The sequence below is a fragment of the Vicugna pacos genome, chromosome 4 (genome assembly GCF_048564905.1).
Source record: "Vicugna pacos chromosome 4, VicPac4, whole genome shotgun sequence".
NCBI classification, from domain to species: Eukaryota; Metazoa; Chordata; class Mammalia; order Artiodactyla; family Camelidae; genus Vicugna; species Vicugna pacos.
The window spans coordinates 32,564,532-32,583,333 of record NC_132990.1 but is presented as its reverse complement, the minus strand read 5'-3'; the positions used below and the strand labels follow the sequence as shown (position 1 = coordinate 32,583,333).

The window sequence follows — 18,802 nt, the reverse complement described above, 5'->3', positions numbered from 1 at the left end:
CCCCACGGCGCTCGCGCGGCGACCCCTACGAGCCGCTCGGCCTCCCGGCGTGCCTCCTGCTCACCCGCCGGCTCTGCTCCGAACCACCTTTGCGACTCCTGCATGCCCCCAACTTCCCTCAGGTCCACACCCGGCACCTGTCGGCGCCCCACCTTGTCCTTGCCCAGTCCCAGTCTGAGAGACCTCGCCCCGTTCCGCGCACCCTTGGCAACTCCTGTGTGCCTCCTCCTGACCCCTGGCCGCCCCTCCGCACCTCTTAGTTACGGGATGTCACCTCTCCCACCAAGACCCTCTCCTCACGCCTCGCGCCTCACCCACACTAGGCCCTTTCCTGCTCGGCCCAGCCGGACCGACTGCGCCTGCCCGCTGCCCTTCCCAACCCCTGCGCCTTCCTCCGCGTGACTCCCACTTGTTACCCCCTCGCCGCCACCCGTGCCCCTCCGCTCTCCTGGGTCACCAGACTCTCCTCTTCTACTCTCCCCCGCAGCACGCAGTTTCCTCCCCGCCCTTCTCTCCTGGGCTGCCGGGCAACTCTTCTCCCTTGCTTTCTCACGCTAATTGTTAAGGTATGTTTATCTGCGTAGAAACACCGTCGGTGACAATTAGCCAAAAGGGCCTTCCCCCGCATTTCACAGGAGAGGAAACCCAGTTGAAACTGAGTGAGGTGATCCAGTCACACGTCTATTGACGGGTGTCTCTTACCTCCCAGGACCACACTTTAAGATTCAAAAGTAGCTACTATTTTTACTCAGCAGAGCCTAAAAGTACTGGCTTCTCAGGCAATGCATTGATTCCATAAACATTCATTCAGTGCCTCCTTCGTGCCAGATCTTGTTTTAAGGGGTCTGCAGAATGCTGTGGTAAGCAAGACTAAATTTCTGCTCCTTAGAGTTTAAAGTGTAGTGGTGGAGGCGGATCATAACAAGGAAATGGATAAATGAACAAGGTGATTTGAGATAGTACTATGAAGAAAATAAAATCGAATGCGAGGAGGGTGGGTGTTTTACATCAGACAATCAGTAAAGCTTTGAAGAAATATCGTTTGCTCTTCGTACTGAATGGAAAATTGGAGTGAGAGGGACAAAGGCAAGGAGAAAAGGTCCCAAAATGGAGTGTTTGGCATGTTCCAGGAATAGAAACACAAGACCAAACATTTGGTACCCACTTCCTCTATAAAATGGGCCTGGAAGACTAGTATGGAGTTGTTAAAATATTGTGTGTAAAGTACAGTGCCGGCTACAGGGTGAGTTCAATATTGCATTAAAGTTAGCTATTATTGATATCATTTCTTTGTGGTAGGATACTGATAAAGCAGAGAGAAGGCTCTGTGAAAATAAACACAGTGCCATCCTCCTCACAGATTGCCAAATGAGTAGCCCAATTTAAAAGTTAGAAATTATTTCAGGGGTGGTGAGGGAAAGCGTACTCCCCAGTGAATATGAACTGGGTGAATGGATGGGGGGATTTAATAAGTAGACAGCACTGTACTTAAAAAGAAATTCAGCAGCTCATACATGTTTATTAGTAAGAAAGAGTGCAAATAAATGAGTTAAACATTCAACTCACGTAGTTAGAAAAAGGACATCAAAATAACCCATGGAAAGCAAAGGAAGGGATTAAGTAAAGAATACATAAATTTGAAAGGATCAGAAAACTTAAGAAATACAACTAACAAAACAAGGAAAAGGTCTGGACAAGTACCAGTACAAAACACTAGAGATCCTGAAGGTGTATAGCGAGTCCTTCCAGTCTCCAAAGCTGGAAACATTTGTGGTTTTAGCTTCAAAAGAGATCTGAAAGAAAGTCCTGGGGATTTTTGGCTTAGAAAGAACACAAACAAACAAAACAGCTGAGGAATCATCCGCTGGGGAGGAAAAGTTGAGTGTTGTGGTCATATCGTTAGGCCCCACGAAATGCCACCTAACTGCAGCTTTGCTAAAGTTTGTTGATTACGAAGGAGAAATGAGTAAGTTAACTGCCAGACTGGGAAATCTCCTGGCAGCTGGACTTAGCACAGTCACTTGGCAATGTATTCGCATTTGTATGGGCTGGTTCTTCACCCTTGAACTTGCCCCAGTGGTAAAGACACTGAGCTCAAGTAATACATTCTTATGTCAGAAAGTGTGAGTCAAAAAGAGACTTAATAAGTGCTTGTATGTTGGGGCTTGCCCTCTAGGACTCCTGAAGAAGCGAGGATCTGAAGAAGCCTGAGCGATGACCATGTGGAGGGAGGCTCAGCTGTCTGAGTCCGTCCAGGCTTCCAGCTGCTGCCCGTTGTAGCCACAGGAGTGAACCCGGGGGTAGGTGGATTAGAGAACGGAGAAGGAGTTTCTCCTTGAGCTACTAGGAGAATAGAACTGTCATTGACTGAGATTGGAAAGACTGTAAGAGAAACATGTTTGGGGAGAATATCAGTGTTGTTTTTGGGTAAGTTGGAGATGCCTTTGGGACACCCAGAGGAGTTGATAAGGAAGCAATTAGATGTACAGATTTTGAGTATGTAGTAGAAGTCCAGGCTGGAGAGACAAAATTTGCAAGTTCTTGTTCTATTTTATTTGAAATCATAAGATACTACCAAGTCACTGAGGGAGTTTAGACGAGAGAAGAAAAGGTCTAAAATCTCATTTCTGGGGTTTTCTAACATTTAGAGGATGAGGAGGAAATACTGAAGGAGCCTGGGAGGAGAAGCAGGTTAATTAGGAAGAAAACGGGTGCCTGTGGTGTCTTGGAAGTTGATGGAATGTTGTTTCAAGGAGCGAGTGATTGAATGAGTCAGTTTGCTGATAAGACTGGCTGAAGTTATCTCTAATTGTAAAACAATTAAAAACCTGTGAAATAGATTATTTTTCATTTACAATGTTCGTGTGAAAAAAATTGGAGGATAGTTTTGCCCCAAATCCTGTGGGTATTCAGCAAGTGAATTAGAAATTTCAAAAAATACTAGAAATATAGAGAATGCCTTCTCGGAGAAACTTCTGGGAATAGAATTCAGACTGTCCAGAACAAAGACATTAGAGGAAAAAGAAAGACGATCTAGACAGTAGTAGGGGAACAGAACGGAGTAGGCAGAAATCAGAAAATGCAAGGCAGTATTTTTTAACACTGCAAAAGCAACAGAAGAGGGAGCCTTAGGGGTGAGATAGTTTTATTATAATGTTCATTTGAAAGGATAAATGAGTGAGAAAAAGCTCTGAAAAAGAAGAAAAAGAGGATCTAGTCCTACCAGTTATTAAAACATTATAAAGGCTATATAATAAGAAGATGGTATTGGGACCTGAATACATAGATCAATAAAACAGAATAAAAAATCCAAAAATAAACCTGATTGCATCTGAAAGTTTAATATGTGATAAAGGTGCTCATGGAGGTACAAGACCTTTATAAATAGTGTGGGGGTAATTGGATAGCCAGTGGAGAAAGATACAAGCATATCTGTTTATTCATGCAAGGTGAATTCCAAATAGATCAAAAATTTACATTTTTTAAAGAAATAAAACTATATAAATACTAGTACAAAGTATGAGTGACTTCCTGTACAATCAAGGAATTGCAGAAATTTTTCTAATTAACTTAAAATCCAGAGACAATAAAGGAAAAGACTGAAACTTGGACTCTCCAAAACAACAGCAACAGTAAAACTTTTGCATAGCAAAGCGCATCATAAGCAAAATAAAAAGATAGATTACAAACTAGGAAAAACATTTCCAACTTATAGTATAGACAAAGGAATAATGTCTAGAGGTGTGTTCTGGAGAGGAAGGTGAGAGGGAGCCCTCATCCATGTGCCCGTGGTGTAAATACTTCCACCACAGCAGATTTTTAAGTTGCCGAGATGACATCAACTGTATCAATGTAACATCACCTGGCTCACAAAATTCCTGAAAATTTAACAATCAGCATTTGTTCAGTTAGTCCTCACCAGCTCCTGCACTTCACTGTGAATATCTCTAGTATATAAAATATTTCAAAAGATGGAGAAGAAAAGGAAAACCATCCTGTGAAAAATAGGCAAGAGTTATAAACACGCAGTACACATACCCACACACATGAAGAAATGAAAATAAAGGGCTCTTAAATATATGAAAAGATGTTCAATCATACTTATACTAAAGGAAGTGCAAATTAAAACTAAAACTACAGTGAGACAGTATTTCTCGACTATCAGATTGGCAAAAATCTAAGTTTGACAACCATAATGTGTTGACAAGGTAGGAGGAAACAGGCACTCGTATTTTGCTGGTGGGAATGCAAAAATTGTACAATCTATGGGGAGAGTGATTTGGCAATATATAGCAAAATCTCATGTGCGTGCACCTGTCGATTCAGAAATCCCACTTCTAGGAATCTGTCCTAAAGATACAGTGGCAAAAATACAAAAAGATGTAGACGTAAGGTTATTCATTGAACACTGTTTTTAATAGTAAAAGACTAGGAACAACCCCCAGTATCCTTCCTTCATAGAATGGCCAAATTAATGAGTCTGCTCACATACTGAAACACTACAGCTGTAAAAACAAATGAGAAATATCTCTATATACTGCTGTGGCATGATTGCCAGTGAAAAAAAGCAAGAAGGCAAAACTGAAGGTAACATGCTACCATTTAAGCAGAGGGAGAGGAAGATATCAATGTATCTTTCTATTTTAGAAAAATAGATAAAATAAAAACAAAACACAAATTAAAATTTTATTTTATTTAAACAAACAAACAAACAAACAAAAACCTGATTACCTCTAGGGGAAGGAAGGGAGGGGCAGAAGGACAGGGATGGAGGTCAGATGTCTCTAACTGTGTGTTGATTTATACATGTGACTTTGTTAAGTACGTAACAAGACTTAATTTTAAAAAATACTTCCAAAACCAAGCCTTAAAAGTCAAAGGCAAAATTTAACAGTTGAATCTGGTTGTGTAGTGACCTGGTTCTGTCTATTTTTATAAATTGCTACTGCTCTTTGAATAGCGTGCAGAAATCTGAGTCTTCCTTTGCTACTGAGGTAACGTATGTTCTGAAGTTTTGTCTTGGAATTTTCCATACCCTCTCACATATTTAACTTCGCAAACCTGCTGGGCGACAAATCCCATAACCTTGGCTGGAACATACTTCCTCACCATTTTCTCCTAGCCTGAGGCACTGCTTGTCCTTTGAAACAAAGCTGCTCCCATCAGAGCACTGACTTCCCTCCAGAAAGGAGACACTGGATTATTCCCCTAATAACACCTCTTCAGTTCTGAAGCTGTGGTCCACCCAAGGTATTTCTGTTCCAGGGCCTGGGGATAGTGTAATCATATACCCGTGAGGGTAATAATCCTTGAAATCCAAGAGTTTTCTGGGTCACAGGATTTGGAGATGCATACAGCTAAATTTGACTTTCACAAGCTGAGGGACCTTGAGCAAAACAACTGACCTCCCCTAGCTTCAGTCACCTCAAGTATGAATAGGGGGAGGGTAATACCAATCCTGTGGGGTCACTGAAATTTAAACAGGATTATGAATGTAAAGCACCAGGTGTATGCTAACTGCTGCTTCTCTTGTCCTTACTCTGCTTCCCTCCTCCTCTTCCCTCCCACCTGCTTTTCAGTCTTCCCTCCACTTCCTTTCTTCATTAAACAAAATGAACTAGACTAGGAAACTTTTAAGTTTTTTCTCAAACACTGAGATCCTTGGAAATATGGATGAAGTACAGTGCATTTAGATGGGGGCTTAGCCACTGGAATTAGAAATTCAGAAAAATGTAGTAGAAGTGTAGGTGTTGAGGTGAATGGTGATTTTAAGTAGATTTCAGGCGCTAAAGCACAGAGGAACAGGTTGCTTGGTGGAACTCCTTTAAAGTCTCAATAATATTATAAATTCTGCAGATTTGTCCAAGGGAGGGAAGGAGGTAGGGAAGTGAGAGAAAGACAGAAGGAAAGAGAAAAATTGGAAAATAAGGAGGAAATTAAAATTAAAAACTCAAGTAACAGCAAGTGTTGGTAAAGATGTGGAGAAATCAGAATTTTCGTGCACTGCTGGTGGAAATAGAAAATAGTGCAGTCACTTTGTAAAACAGCCTGACAATTTCTCAAACAATTAAACGTAGAGTTATCATATAAGCCAATTCTACTCCTAGGTGTACACTCAAGTATACAAGTACAAGTCCAGAATAGGGAAACTCATAGAGACAGGAATATGGGGACAGGGAGGATAAGGTGATAATGACTAAAGGGTACAGAGTTTCTTTTCGAGGCCTGGAAATGTTCTGAAATGGACTGTGGTGGTAGTTGCACACATTTGTGAATATACCACAAACCACTGAATTGCACACTTTAAATGAGTGAATTGTGTGATGTTTGAAATATATCTCAATAAAGCTGTTTAAAAATCAATTAATATAATTTACCTTATTAACAGATTAAAAAGAAAAACCACATGGTTATCTCAGTAGATGCAGAAAAATAATTTTACACAATTCAACACCCATTTATGATTAAAAACTCAGAAAAATAGGAATAGATGGGAAATATCTCAGTCTGATAAAGGGGATCTATAAGAAAACCTAACCAACATCTCAGTTAATGGTGAATATAGTCTCCCAAAAGTGGGAACAAGACAAAGGTATCTGCTCTCATTAGGTCTCTTTAACATTGTTCTGGAGGGCCTAGCCAGTGCAAGGGGAGGCAAGGAAGATTGGAAAGGAAGAAACAAAACTGTCTTATTCACAAATGAGCATGTATGTAGAAAAGCTACCAGAACTAATGAGTTCCAGAGTCAAAGTCAAATACAAAGCAAAATTGGTATTTCTGCAGACTAGCAACAAGCAATTGCAAATAAAAAGGTTTTAAAATGCCAAAAAAAAAAAATATTTGGGGTAAATCTAACAGATTGAATGCAAAACTGAATACTGAAACTACAAAACATTTCTGAGAAAAATTATAGAAGATCTAAACAAATGGAGAGATATACCATGTTTATGCATTGAAACACTCAGTTTTGTTACAATCTGTTTTCTCCCAAATCATCTATACATATCGTCTCATTCACAATCTCAGCAGGGATTTTTTTTTTATAAAAATTGACAAGCTGATTCTAAAATTTGAAAAAATAAAACGAATCTAGATTAGCCAAAACAATCTCGAGAAAGAATAAAAATGGAGAACTTTACCTGATTTCAAGACTTATTAAAAGGCTACAGCATTTAAGAGAGTGGTGTTGATGTAAAGATACGTATATGGATCAATGGAACAGAATAAGGTCCAGAAATACTCATACAGAGGATTTTTGACAAAGAAGAAAAATGCAGTCTTTTTAACACTGTTGCTGGAATAATAAGATACCCATGTGGCAAAACATGAACTCAATTCTTACCTCACATCATATGCCATAATTAACTCAAAATGGATTATTGACCTCCATGTAGAAGTTAAAAATTATAAAACTTCTACACAAAACCTAGGAGAAAATCTTTGTGGGTTTTATTCAGGCAAAGATTTCTTTGATGGGACACAAAAACCATGAGCCATGGAAGGAAACTATGATTAACTGGACTTTATCAAAATTAAAAACTTAACGCCCTTTGAAAGACAACGTTTAGAGAATGTAAAGGCAAAGCACAGACCGGGAGAAAATCTTTGCAAAATATATATTTAATAAAAGGTTTGTATCTAGGATATTAACTCAATAATAATAAAACATACAAGCTGATAACAAAATGAGCAAAAAACTTAAATAAATACTTCATCAAAGAAAATATATGATTAAAAAATAGGCACATGAAAAGATGCTTAATATCACTGGTCATCAGGAAAGTGTAAAATAAAACTGTCATGAGATACCAGTGTATCCCACCGGAACAGCTAAAATTTTAAAAACCAGGTCATACCAAATATTGAAGAGGACATGGGGCAACTACAACTCACATACATTGCTGATGTGAATGCAAAATGGTACAATCACTCTGGAAAACAGTGTGGCAGTTTCTTGTAATGTTAAACGCACACCTACCATAAAACCAAGCAACCCCTCTGCTAGGTATTTAGTCAAGAGAAATGTAAACATATTTCCAGTATTAATCTGCCTGAGTGCCATAACAAGATACCATAGTGGTCAAGAGGCTTAAGTGTTTACTTTCTTAAAGCTCTGAAGCCTGGAAGTCCAAAGTCAAGGCGTCATCAGGAGTAGTGTCTAGTAAGAGCTCACCTTCTGGGTCGCGGATGGCCACTTTCTCACTGCGTCCTCACATGGCCTCCTTCCTGTGTGTGCATGCCATCCTCATGGATGTGAGGCAGTGATTTTTTTTTTGCATTTTTCTGTTTCATTTGAAAACAAAATTAATAAGCATATATAAATTTTACCCTAAAAATCATCTTAAAAAACAAATACCACTTAATATAACATCACCTTTGGAAAAAAAGAACAGTGGATTCTTATCAGCTTATTTTTAGCTTTATTGAAGTATAAATAACATCATCTTTTTATTAGTCATGTTAAATAATTCCTTTTGATTCAATTAGCATTTACTGGTATTTTAGGACTGTAGCAGTGAACAAAACAAAGCCCCTGTACTCATGGAGTTTTCCTTCTCGTTGCTGGGAGGGGAAGAGGATAGTCATGAAATGAGTGTTGTGAAAAAAATAAAGCCTAATAATAATAAGGCAGCAAATGAAAATTTAATTCTGCAGACAATTCTTTTAAATGTCAATATTTGCAACCTCTGCCTCATCAAATACTCTCTACAGCAGAATGATGGGACAGAGAATGAAGTGCACATTAGAGGAGCTGGGTCTCAGTCCTCCGTTCAAACACTAATTGGCCCAGAAGACATGTGTCTGAGCCTCCCTCTCTCTGAGCAAAATGGAGATCATGCTTGTTCCAGAGCTGGTGATGAGGCTCTTATTTAGTCCCTTAGTGATGGCTTTATCATTATGTAAATGAAGACTCTGTCTGCAAGGAATCTTTTTAGGCAAATCTTGTGATTTGAAATTGAAGTTCTCTTTCTCCTCTCCATTTTTGGTTCAAGGTTTTAAAGATTTCCATTAAAAGACAAACATCCTTCAAGATAGCACAATTAAGAATAATATCACCTAAAATATATTTATTACAAAACATACTTATTAAAAAATAACTTTTTAATTACTCAAGTTAGTCCTAGCAGCAGAACTGTTTTGCCTCAGGGGCACAAGAGAGATTGGGGTGCTTTTAAAGAAAACCCCTAGACAGAAAAGTGAATGGAAGGACTCAGGACAAACCCTGCTGTCTTTGCAGTTTTGGTTTGAGCTTGCTGTTCACTTATCCAGAAAACAGCACAGGATAGGCAGATAAGCAAGCAGGTGAAGAATATTTCTCAGCAAACACTAATTGACGAGCTAAAAAAGGAAAAATACTAACTCTGTTAGAATCAAATCTGTCCAAAATATCTCACGAGTTTCCTCCAGGAAAGGCCCACAGTATGGAGGGCGCCCTGCAATGGGATAAAAAATTATCCCAGGTCAGGTGGAGAATTCTAAGCTGCTCTGAAGATCCTGTGCCCAGACTGAAGCCAAATTGACAGATGGGAGAGTGGCTCAAAGGAAACCAGGAGGCAAGTCGTAAAGCTACCGTTGGAGGGAACCTGAGATACGATGAAACCTAGTGATGCCTGAGGCTCTGAATTACCACTCTGGGTGAAGGCTGCCTCTCAGTGATGTGTTGCAGTTCCTGAGACGCACAGAAGGTGGCGCCATTCCTGTCTTACTCCTACTACGCCAACCCCCCAGTAATGGAGCTCCTAGTGATGGGACTTAACAGTTATATTTCACTTTACTGTTTTGAGAGCACTTTCTCCTTTGGTCTTTTCAACTAGGTAATGATTAGGGGCTGGTCCTATTATCTCTATTTTACAGATGAAAACTGGGAGGCAGCCAGTTTGAGTATTCAGTGTCAGACAATTAGTAGGCAGTGCTAGTCTTCTGACACCTGACCCAGTGCTCTTCCCACTCTGCTGTCCAGACTAAAGCAAGACTGTCGGTTACAACTGAGAAGTGGACAAAGACCCAAGAGCTACTGACAAAGGAAAAGAAGACCAGCTCCAACAGACATTCCACATAGAGAATGGCTTTGGGAAAACAGCTGCTCTTGCAGAGTTGGAGGTCAAGTTGAGAGCTCACTCCTAGGTTTCAAACATACAATTAAATTTAGTTTTGTTGGGTCATTCTGTGGTCAGGGCCATAAGTTGAGCTTGGTCATCCCGAGATGATTCTAAGTTGTGCCAAGATTCTGACAACATTAGACAAAACAGTCGCCATGTTTTCGTGTGCTTCTAGCATCTCGCACAGTGCCTGGCACAAAGAAGGCACATAATGGATCTGTTCTAAACGAGAGAGTGAAAGGAGCAGCATTGGTCAAGGCAACACAAGAATAAAGTGAATATTCCCCTACTGCGATTCCGGATACCAGCAGGTGGCGCTGTGTCAATACAAATGCTGTTGTGTAAGGGGGAGGAGGAAGACGGAAAATTTTGTTTTACAGGAATTCACGACTCAACTGCTGCGTAATTGAATTTATTTTTTTCTACGCACTTGGTCTACCATTGTCCCACTTGCATGAATAAGTTGATTTCTGAAGGCTTAAAGACTTAGACAAGGAAAACAAGTGGAAAGAGGCTGGTCACAGAAGAGAGGTGAGCCGGTAATGAAGGTGATGGGAAGGATATTCTAATTACCCCTATTTCCACTCTCATGATGGAAAGCTGCTCCTAGCGAACATTAAGTGTTGTGAAATTATCCAAAGCATTCAAAAGAATAAGCCATTTCAGCGAGAGGGTGGAGCCATCCTGTAATTTCTGTTAATCAGCCACTGTTTCCTATACAGACTGTCAAATGCCTCTGTGAAAAAACCTTTTATGATCGCCTCCTACACAATACAAAGTCTGAAAGCCCGAGTCTTCCTCCTGGGCTGGATACTTTATTCTCCTGAGATGTTGGAAGTGAGCCTCAGTCTAGTCCTGGGGCCCCGGAGACCACTTTTCCTCTCCCTTCAGCACCCCCACCCGCCCCCCAGGGGCATCTATGTGCAAACAACTGATAGGGCTGGCGTGGGGCACTGGGGAGACTATCTGGCAGAGCCAGGGCTAGAGGCTGAGCTGTTTTCCTCCCAGCATTGGAGTTTTTAGCCAGAGGCCCTCTGGAGGCAAGGGGGGAGGGAGTTCCCAGCATTTTGCAAAGAAGGGGAGCTATAGACACAAAGAAGGAGAAGCAAAACCCCTGCTCTCAGCACAGTCTCGGTATTATGGGAAGGCACAATTTAAAGGCAAATCAGGGGCATACTTGGTTAAAAGAACTTTCAAGTGCTGAATGACCCAGTATAAACTAGATAGAACTGCTTAAAAGTAATGAGAGAAGATACGGTTTCCCATTCCTTTTCTTTTTATTCCTTGTACAGTCAAGTTCAAAAGTCATTGACGGTTTGGGAAGGGTCAAGCAAATTGGGACTTTCTGGCCGGCTACTGGTCTCAGCAGCAGGCAAAGCCATCCTCCAAGCCGCCCCACGTGGGTTTGGTTGTCCTCATGATGAGAGGTTGGCCCACAACTACCAGTGGTTGGGGTCAGTAGCCAGGCTCTTGGAGAGCACCAAGCAGTAGTGTGTCAGGTGGTAGATGTTCTTGTCTTTGTTCAATGTCCCCTCCCCCAACCTGCGAGGAGGGGCTTCTCTGGGTCCAAGGGAGCTAGCTGTTCCCTGGAAACAGGAGAGACGAGTCTGCCCCAGCTGCGGGCAGCACAGATGATCTCCGTTCAGACCAAGCCCTGAACCTCAGAGAATGAGTTTTACACATTCTGGGCCGTCTGACTGATCAGAGCAGCAGCACTAGCAGTAATATCTGTCTCCAGGAAGTCAGGAGCCTTGCCCTGGTGGTTGAGGTGAGAGTAGCCAGCTAGGGGCACATTCCAGGGGCCTCACAACACACTTTACAGCAGGGGAAGCAAATCTGGCTGGTGTTGTCTGGGGAGGGCTACCTGGAGTGGGGCAGGAAGTCATCCAGCCAGAGGCCCTATTCCCAGGGGGCAGGCTGTGGCCAACAGCGCAGGACTGGACAGGATGCCAGGACTCAGTGTCAGGATGGCTGTGGACCAGGGAGGGGCTGACCTTGCCTCTCTCTGCTCCTATCGGGGAGACCACATCCTCCAGATCAGAGAGAGGCAAATCTATTTCCACTTGATCAACAGGGGATCAACATGGTATCCTTTCTGCCTAGCACAATACCTGGCACAGAGCAGGGACAGCGCTTCCTGCTGGAAGGGATCCTACCCTTGGAAGGATGGGAGGGAGGAGCTCCCCTTCTTCCTCTCCCACAGATAGTCTAGAGGGGGTGATCCTGCTGGATGGGTGAGTCTTCAGAAGAAATCCCCTCCCCTCAAGCCACGGGAGGGTTAGGAGCAGGTGCTGCTGGGGAAGAGCTTTGGCCAGACTCTTCCTAGTGGGAGGCTGTAGAAGATAAACTCACGAGGCCAAGGTCAAAGCTGCTCTGGGCTGTGTCCCCAGCTGGGATGGGAATCAGCCACTGGGAGCCCAGAGGATTAAGCTCCCTCTGGGAGAACTGGGTTTAAGGAATGGGGTTACGGGAGCCTGTTCCCTGGTGGCTGTTACTATTGTGATCCCGGGAGTGGTTCCTCCATCTTCTTAGATGCCTGATTAGGTCAAATATGGAATTCCTGATTTCAATCCCCAAATCCACTCTTATATTCCTCACCTCAGAACTGGCACCACCATCTACTAAATTGTTTAAACCAGAAAGCTGGATGTTATCTTTGATTTAGCCCTTCCACTTCCCCTTCATATCAAATCTATTAGCAAGTCCTATTATTTCTACTTCTTAAATATATCTTCAATATGACCACTTCCCTCTCTCCACTGCCACCACAATGATCCAAACCATTGTCATCTGCTGCCCAGACAATGGGAAAAACCTCTTTGTTGGTTTCCCCACTTCTTCTTTCAGCCCCCTCCCCCAATCTACAGATTACTCACCAACCCGTAGACCCTCCCTGTGATTCTTGGGCTCCCTGCTTGGTTCCTTCAGAGCAGTTGTCCCAAGTTATACGTTTATCTTGTGGTTCACCTTATTGTCCATCTGCCCAACTAGATCATGGCACCGTGGGACAGGAAATCTTGTCTGTTAAGTGCATCACTGTATCCTTTCTGCCTAGCACAATGCCTGGTACAGAGTAGATAAATAGTTTCAAGATGAATGACATTAGACTAAATTGTTTATACTTTAATCAAGAAACAATGAGGGGCTATCACACATTTCAGCAAAAGGACTTGATTAAACATAAGGACGTGTTAGGGTCTGTAATGGAGGCAGCTGGATGGACATTAATTTGAATTATCTTTACTAACATCTTTTCAGTGGGTGAGGCCTAATGTAGTAGCATAACGTTCAAGAGGAAGGGATAGAATTCTAGAGACAGTTTAAAGAATAATTTCTTTTTTTCCCAGTTTTACTGAGAAATAATTGACACCACTGTATAATTTTAAGATGTACAGCATGATGATTTAATTTATGTTTGTTGTAAAATGATTACCACACTAGGTATGGCTAACATCCATCTTCTCATAGGGATACAATAAAAATTAAAAAAAAAAAAGAATAAAAGGAAAAGTTCTCCTTGTGATGAGATAAAGGAAGAATTTCCATCTTCGTGAATATGTTGGGAAGAAAAGAGAGAGGCATTGATGTAAATAAGTCTGGTGAACCAGAAAAATAACATTACTTAATCTCTTAAAAAAAAAAAAAGGAATGGCATGACTAGGAAAAACCTCAGATTTGAGTGGAAGATGAATTCAGTTTTTAGATATGTTGAGTTTGAAACGACTATGAATATTTCTTATGGGCCATTGAAAACAGCTAGACTGGGAAACTTCTTTGATAGTTTGGTCAGCCATGAAGTAATCATGGGGTTTCTTCAAGTTAAGGAATTGTAATAAATTCTATAATTCTAGCAGAAAGGAAAGAGTTAAAGCTCTAACATTCTGAATCCTGTGTTTAAGGACACAGACAAATAATTTTGCACCATAATTTTGTTACATCAAATGCAATTATTAATAGGTATGCCTTTGTCTATTGAATATGGAAAGATTTTATTGTATAATACTTGTTATACATGATTTAATTTCTACTTATGTATATTTTTTCATGTTTTCCAAATTTTCCCACAGCACATGGTATTTTATAATTTAGGGAAAAAGTAGGAAACATTTTTTAATAAAAAAGTAGACTCATTGTGTGAAACTTCTGAATGAATATCTTTTGGGTAAGCACTTGCCTTTACCCACCAAACATATATAAGCACAGAAGTTACTAAATGTTCCCAGAAATCACTGGAAATTTCCTTCCAAGAGGTACCCACATCTTGATGTTTCTTGGAATCCCCTGCAGCTGGTTTCCCTTCTCTGGTTTCAGAGAGCCTTGGTCCCCAAAATCACTGGGCTGTCATTATACAATAAGTCCATTGTTCCAATACTTGTCCCTGAAGGCAAAATTCACGGATTTGTCCTCTTTTTGTCATTATAGTCCCAGACATAACTCTTAGCTGTTCTTCTCAGTGTGGTTTTGATCTGTTAGAGGACTGTTGCATAAAAAGTATCTTTCAGGGGTTTGTTTTGCTGTGGCAGGGCCTCCATTACAGCAGCAACCAGCTTGGGAAGGTGGCAGAGGGGAGTAGGGAGGAAAGACCAGGGAAAGGGAGTAGAGGCCAGTGCATGTCAAATTCAGAGTCCTGTAAGTTATTAGACTGAAGAATGGTCCAGAGGTGCAGGACTGGGAAAGAGAATGGTCCGGAAATAAGGACATTGAGGAATAGGCCAAAAAGGGGGGGATGCATATATTTTAGCAAGAGAAGATGGTGAGGGCTTTGTAGCAAGAGGAATTCAATTTACTCACAAAACCAATGCATTGCAATAAGAGGAAGAAAGAAGTCAACTTGATATATAAAGGACTTCTTAACAATTAGAGTTATTGGGAAGTGGAGCTTGCTCCTTCACATGACATAAGCTGCCTATCCATGTGGGTTTTCAAGAAGATCCTGGAAGGCTACTTAATCTCTGGGAATGGTACAGGGGGCTGTATGTCATGTAGGGCTTTGGATTTACTTGGTCATCTCTAAGATCCTGTGAAGCTTTGAAAACCAATGAATTCCATGAATAATTAATTACTTAATTGGTCTGTAAATTGCTATTGATTCCACAGATGATAAACATTATTCTTTTAGTTATAAAATAATCATTTGGTTCTTCTGCATTGTTTCAGGGGTACACTTTTCTAATTCTTATACTGTTGGAACCTGAAGTCTCCATACTACAGAGCCGCATTAAAGATTCTTTGATGTATTAGTCAGGATGGGCTAGGTTATGTTACATTAATAAGCAACCACCAAATCTCAGTAGCTTAAAACGACACAGGTTTATTTCTCACTCGGGCTACATGTCCATGGTGGGTTGATTGCTGCATCATATTTATCCTCACTTCTGAACCCAGGCTGATGGAGCAGCTACCAGCTGGAAAGATACTGATCACCATGGGAAAGGGAAAGAGGAACTTCAGCTTGAAAGTGACACATGTAACTTCTGCTCACATTTCACTAGCCAAAGCATAACACATGGTCAAACCTCAAATCAAGTGGGCAGTGAAATGCATATGCCTTATTTCAATGGGTGAATAAAAATGACTTAACAATATAAAAAGCATGTAATTTGTAGTTTTTAAAAACTTAGAGGTGAACTTTTGAGGTGCTTCATTGGGCTTGCAAACAGTTTGTTCTCTTAAGTAGTTTCAACACTACTGCAAATAGAGGACAGAACAACACACAGAAAGAAGAGACATCTAGACATTATCTGCCTCATGACAGAAGTGCACATCCTACCTATAAAGTATGCCTTCTGTCCCCTGCTCACACCCCAAAATTAAACCTGAATCTTAGGAGTCCTCTCAATCAGTTACGCTCAATATTTTTGCTTCCCAGGAGACAGTTGACAGTGTCTGGAGATATTTTTTGGTTGTCACCAAGACGGAGTGCTACCAATATCTAGTGGTTAGAGGCCAAGATTGCTGCTAGACATCCTACACCACATGGGATAGCTCCCCACAATGAAGAAAAATCTGGCCCAAAACATCAATAGTGCTGAGCCTGAGAAATCCCACTTAAGATCAAATAATCAATTTATATACAGTTCTATATGCCATGAACAGAGGAGCATGCCAAATGACATCATAGGGCTGCAATCAACAAAATCCAGATTGTGGGAAACTCTACATTCAAGACAATCAGAGTAGTTCCCGCAGCAAATAAATTGCAAGGAAGAAGGGAGAGAGACAGAGATAGAGAGAAATCGATACGAGAGAATCATTAAATTAAAGAGACCAGTGAAACAGATCAAACAATTGATACTGATTCAAACAAACTAAACAAATTTTAAAACCTGTGAATAGTGACTGGATACTTGACAATATTAAGGAATTATCTTTTTAGGTACTGTAATGGTATTTGGTTATATTTAAAAAACTATCTTTTAGAGATATATATCTTTTAGAATAATTTATAGATGAAATATTAGGATGTCTGGGATTTCCTTCAAAATTAGTTAAGATGGATATAAGTTGCTGGCTGTGGGTTTAGATGAAATAAGATTAGTCATGAATTAATAATTGTTGAATTAGGTAGATAAATACATGAGGGTTTACTCTCTGGTATGTTAAAACCATACACATTAAAAAGTTAAAAGACTTTAATCATGTGCCTTATGAAATGAAGTTGGTAACATATGATTGTTTTTCAAAAAATCCTCTTTTTGTTTTAAACAAAAGGGTAGCATCTTTTTGTCAGTGTATTAGTTATCGATTGCTGCGTAACAAACTGTTATAAAACTTTGCAGGTTCAAACTGTTTTATCTCATATGGTTTCTGAGTGTTAGAAATCTTAAGAGCTGTGTAGCCAAATGGTTTTGGGTTGGTATCTGTCTCACCCAGACTGTAGACAAGGTATTGGCTGGGGCTGCGATCACCTGAAGGCTTAACTGGGCCTGGATGGTCCTCTTTCAAGATGGCTCACTCAAAGCTATTGACTGAAGGCCTCAGTTCCTTGTCATGTGGTCTCTCTACAGGGTTGCTGGAGTATCCTAGTGGCGTGGCAACTAGATTCACTTAGCAAAGAATCCAAGAGAAAGAACAAGCAGAAGGCTGTAGTGCCTTTTGTGACCTAGTCTTAGAAGTCATACTGTCACCTCTGCCATATTTTATTCATTAGAAGTGAGTCACTAAGCCCAAGCATACTCAAGGGAAGGGAAATTAGGATCTACCTATTGAAGGGAGTGTAAAAGAATTTGTGGATGTATTTTAAACCACCACAATAGGTCTCCTTTTTTTTTTCCTTTTAATTTTACTGGTCTCTGATATCCTAGAGTGATAAAAACTCTAGGCTCAGAAACCTCTTCTAATATTAAAAAGATTGCTGAGTCAGTTTTCAGTATATTGATGAACTACACCTATGTTTTACTCATGAGGTAAGGTGCCTTCTTACTTATTCTCAGGAGAGTCAATCTAAATGGAACCCTTGTGACATATAAAAGTAAATTATTTTTAAAGGTGAAAATATGTTGAAACAATTTGAAATTAACATATAAGGATGAAGATTTTCAGTTAAGAAAGTGCTGAAGGGTAGGATAAATTCTGGAGGGTAAATTCATTTGTAATATCACTAAAAATTCTAATGGGATTAAAGTAGAGCAAATATACAGGATTGCTACAAGTGATGAATGAAGGCCAGCTCTTAGCATCTCATCTCCCACATATCCCCAGGCTCATCATAATCAGAAACATTCACAATAGGCTGGATATAATCCTATATTTTCCTTTATTGAAAACCTTATCTTGTGCAAAATGTGTGATATCAGCTAAACAAGATCACTGCTTCCTCTGCACCTCCCAGACATTCGTACTGGTCTTGTAGCTACTCTCTGTCTTCCTTTTTGCATGTCTTTCTCCTCCATCATATCAGAGAATCTCAAAGAGTAGTTCCTGGACCCCAGGCACCATGTTCACCTGAGGGGGATTTTTAAAATACATATTTCTAGAGACAATCCCACACCTACCAAATCAGAAAATCTTAGATTGTGGCCCAGGAGTGTGCATCTTTAATAAGATCCCCAGGTGAACTTTTTGTACAGTAAAGCTCAAGGACCACTGGATTAGGCTGTGGACATCCTGAAAACAGGATCTGAGTCTTGCTCATCTCTACATTCTTGGTCCTTCATCCTATATCCTTGTACATTGCTTGGCACAGCCAACCCTAGCACTCTAGTAGGTATTAGATAAACATTTATGGGATTGAATTGAATTGGAAAAATATCAACATATTATGTTTTAACTCCACAAAGTCATGAAGAGGTTCTAGGTGATGAGACTTTTTGGTCTTGTGTGAGTTTGGTGAAGTGGTCATGTATTGTTTTTGCCTGCCTAGCATCTGTTACCTCTTGTGATAACAGCACTTTAATTTTCCTTAGGGGAGCCACTCCTCTTTCTTGCACTATTCTTGTAGTTTGAGAGACACTGCTATTACTTTCTCTGGGGGTAAACAAAGGAGGTAAGCCCTTGACTGAGATTTGGCCAATCAGAGCACCAAACAACTGTGATTGGTTCAGAAATGCGTATGTGATCCAAGCAGGGCCAATGAGAGCTCCACCCCCTCACTTGCTGGTGTCTTTGGAAAAGAGGTGGCTTATTCATGCTGGACTTGCTGATCTGGTAGAACAGGAGTCTAGATTTTCTAATGACCATCTTTGCCTCCATCTAATGTACTT

The 18,802-nt window shown here is 40.6% G+C and overlaps 1 long non-coding RNA gene across 1 annotated transcript; it reads left to right on the top strand.

The window, feature by feature from the left end:
* Positions 1 to 33: 33 nt before the first annotated feature.
* On the top strand, positions 34 to 15,337 carry LOC140696035 (uncharacterized). Its single transcript, XR_012071974.1, has 5 exons — positions 34 to 122; positions 488 to 566; positions 2,177 to 2,300; positions 13,569 to 13,686; positions 15,258 to 15,337. It is a non-coding gene; the product is annotated as an uncharacterized lncRNA (long non-coding RNA).
* The last annotated feature ends 3,465 nt before the right edge of the window (positions 15,338 to 18,802 follow it).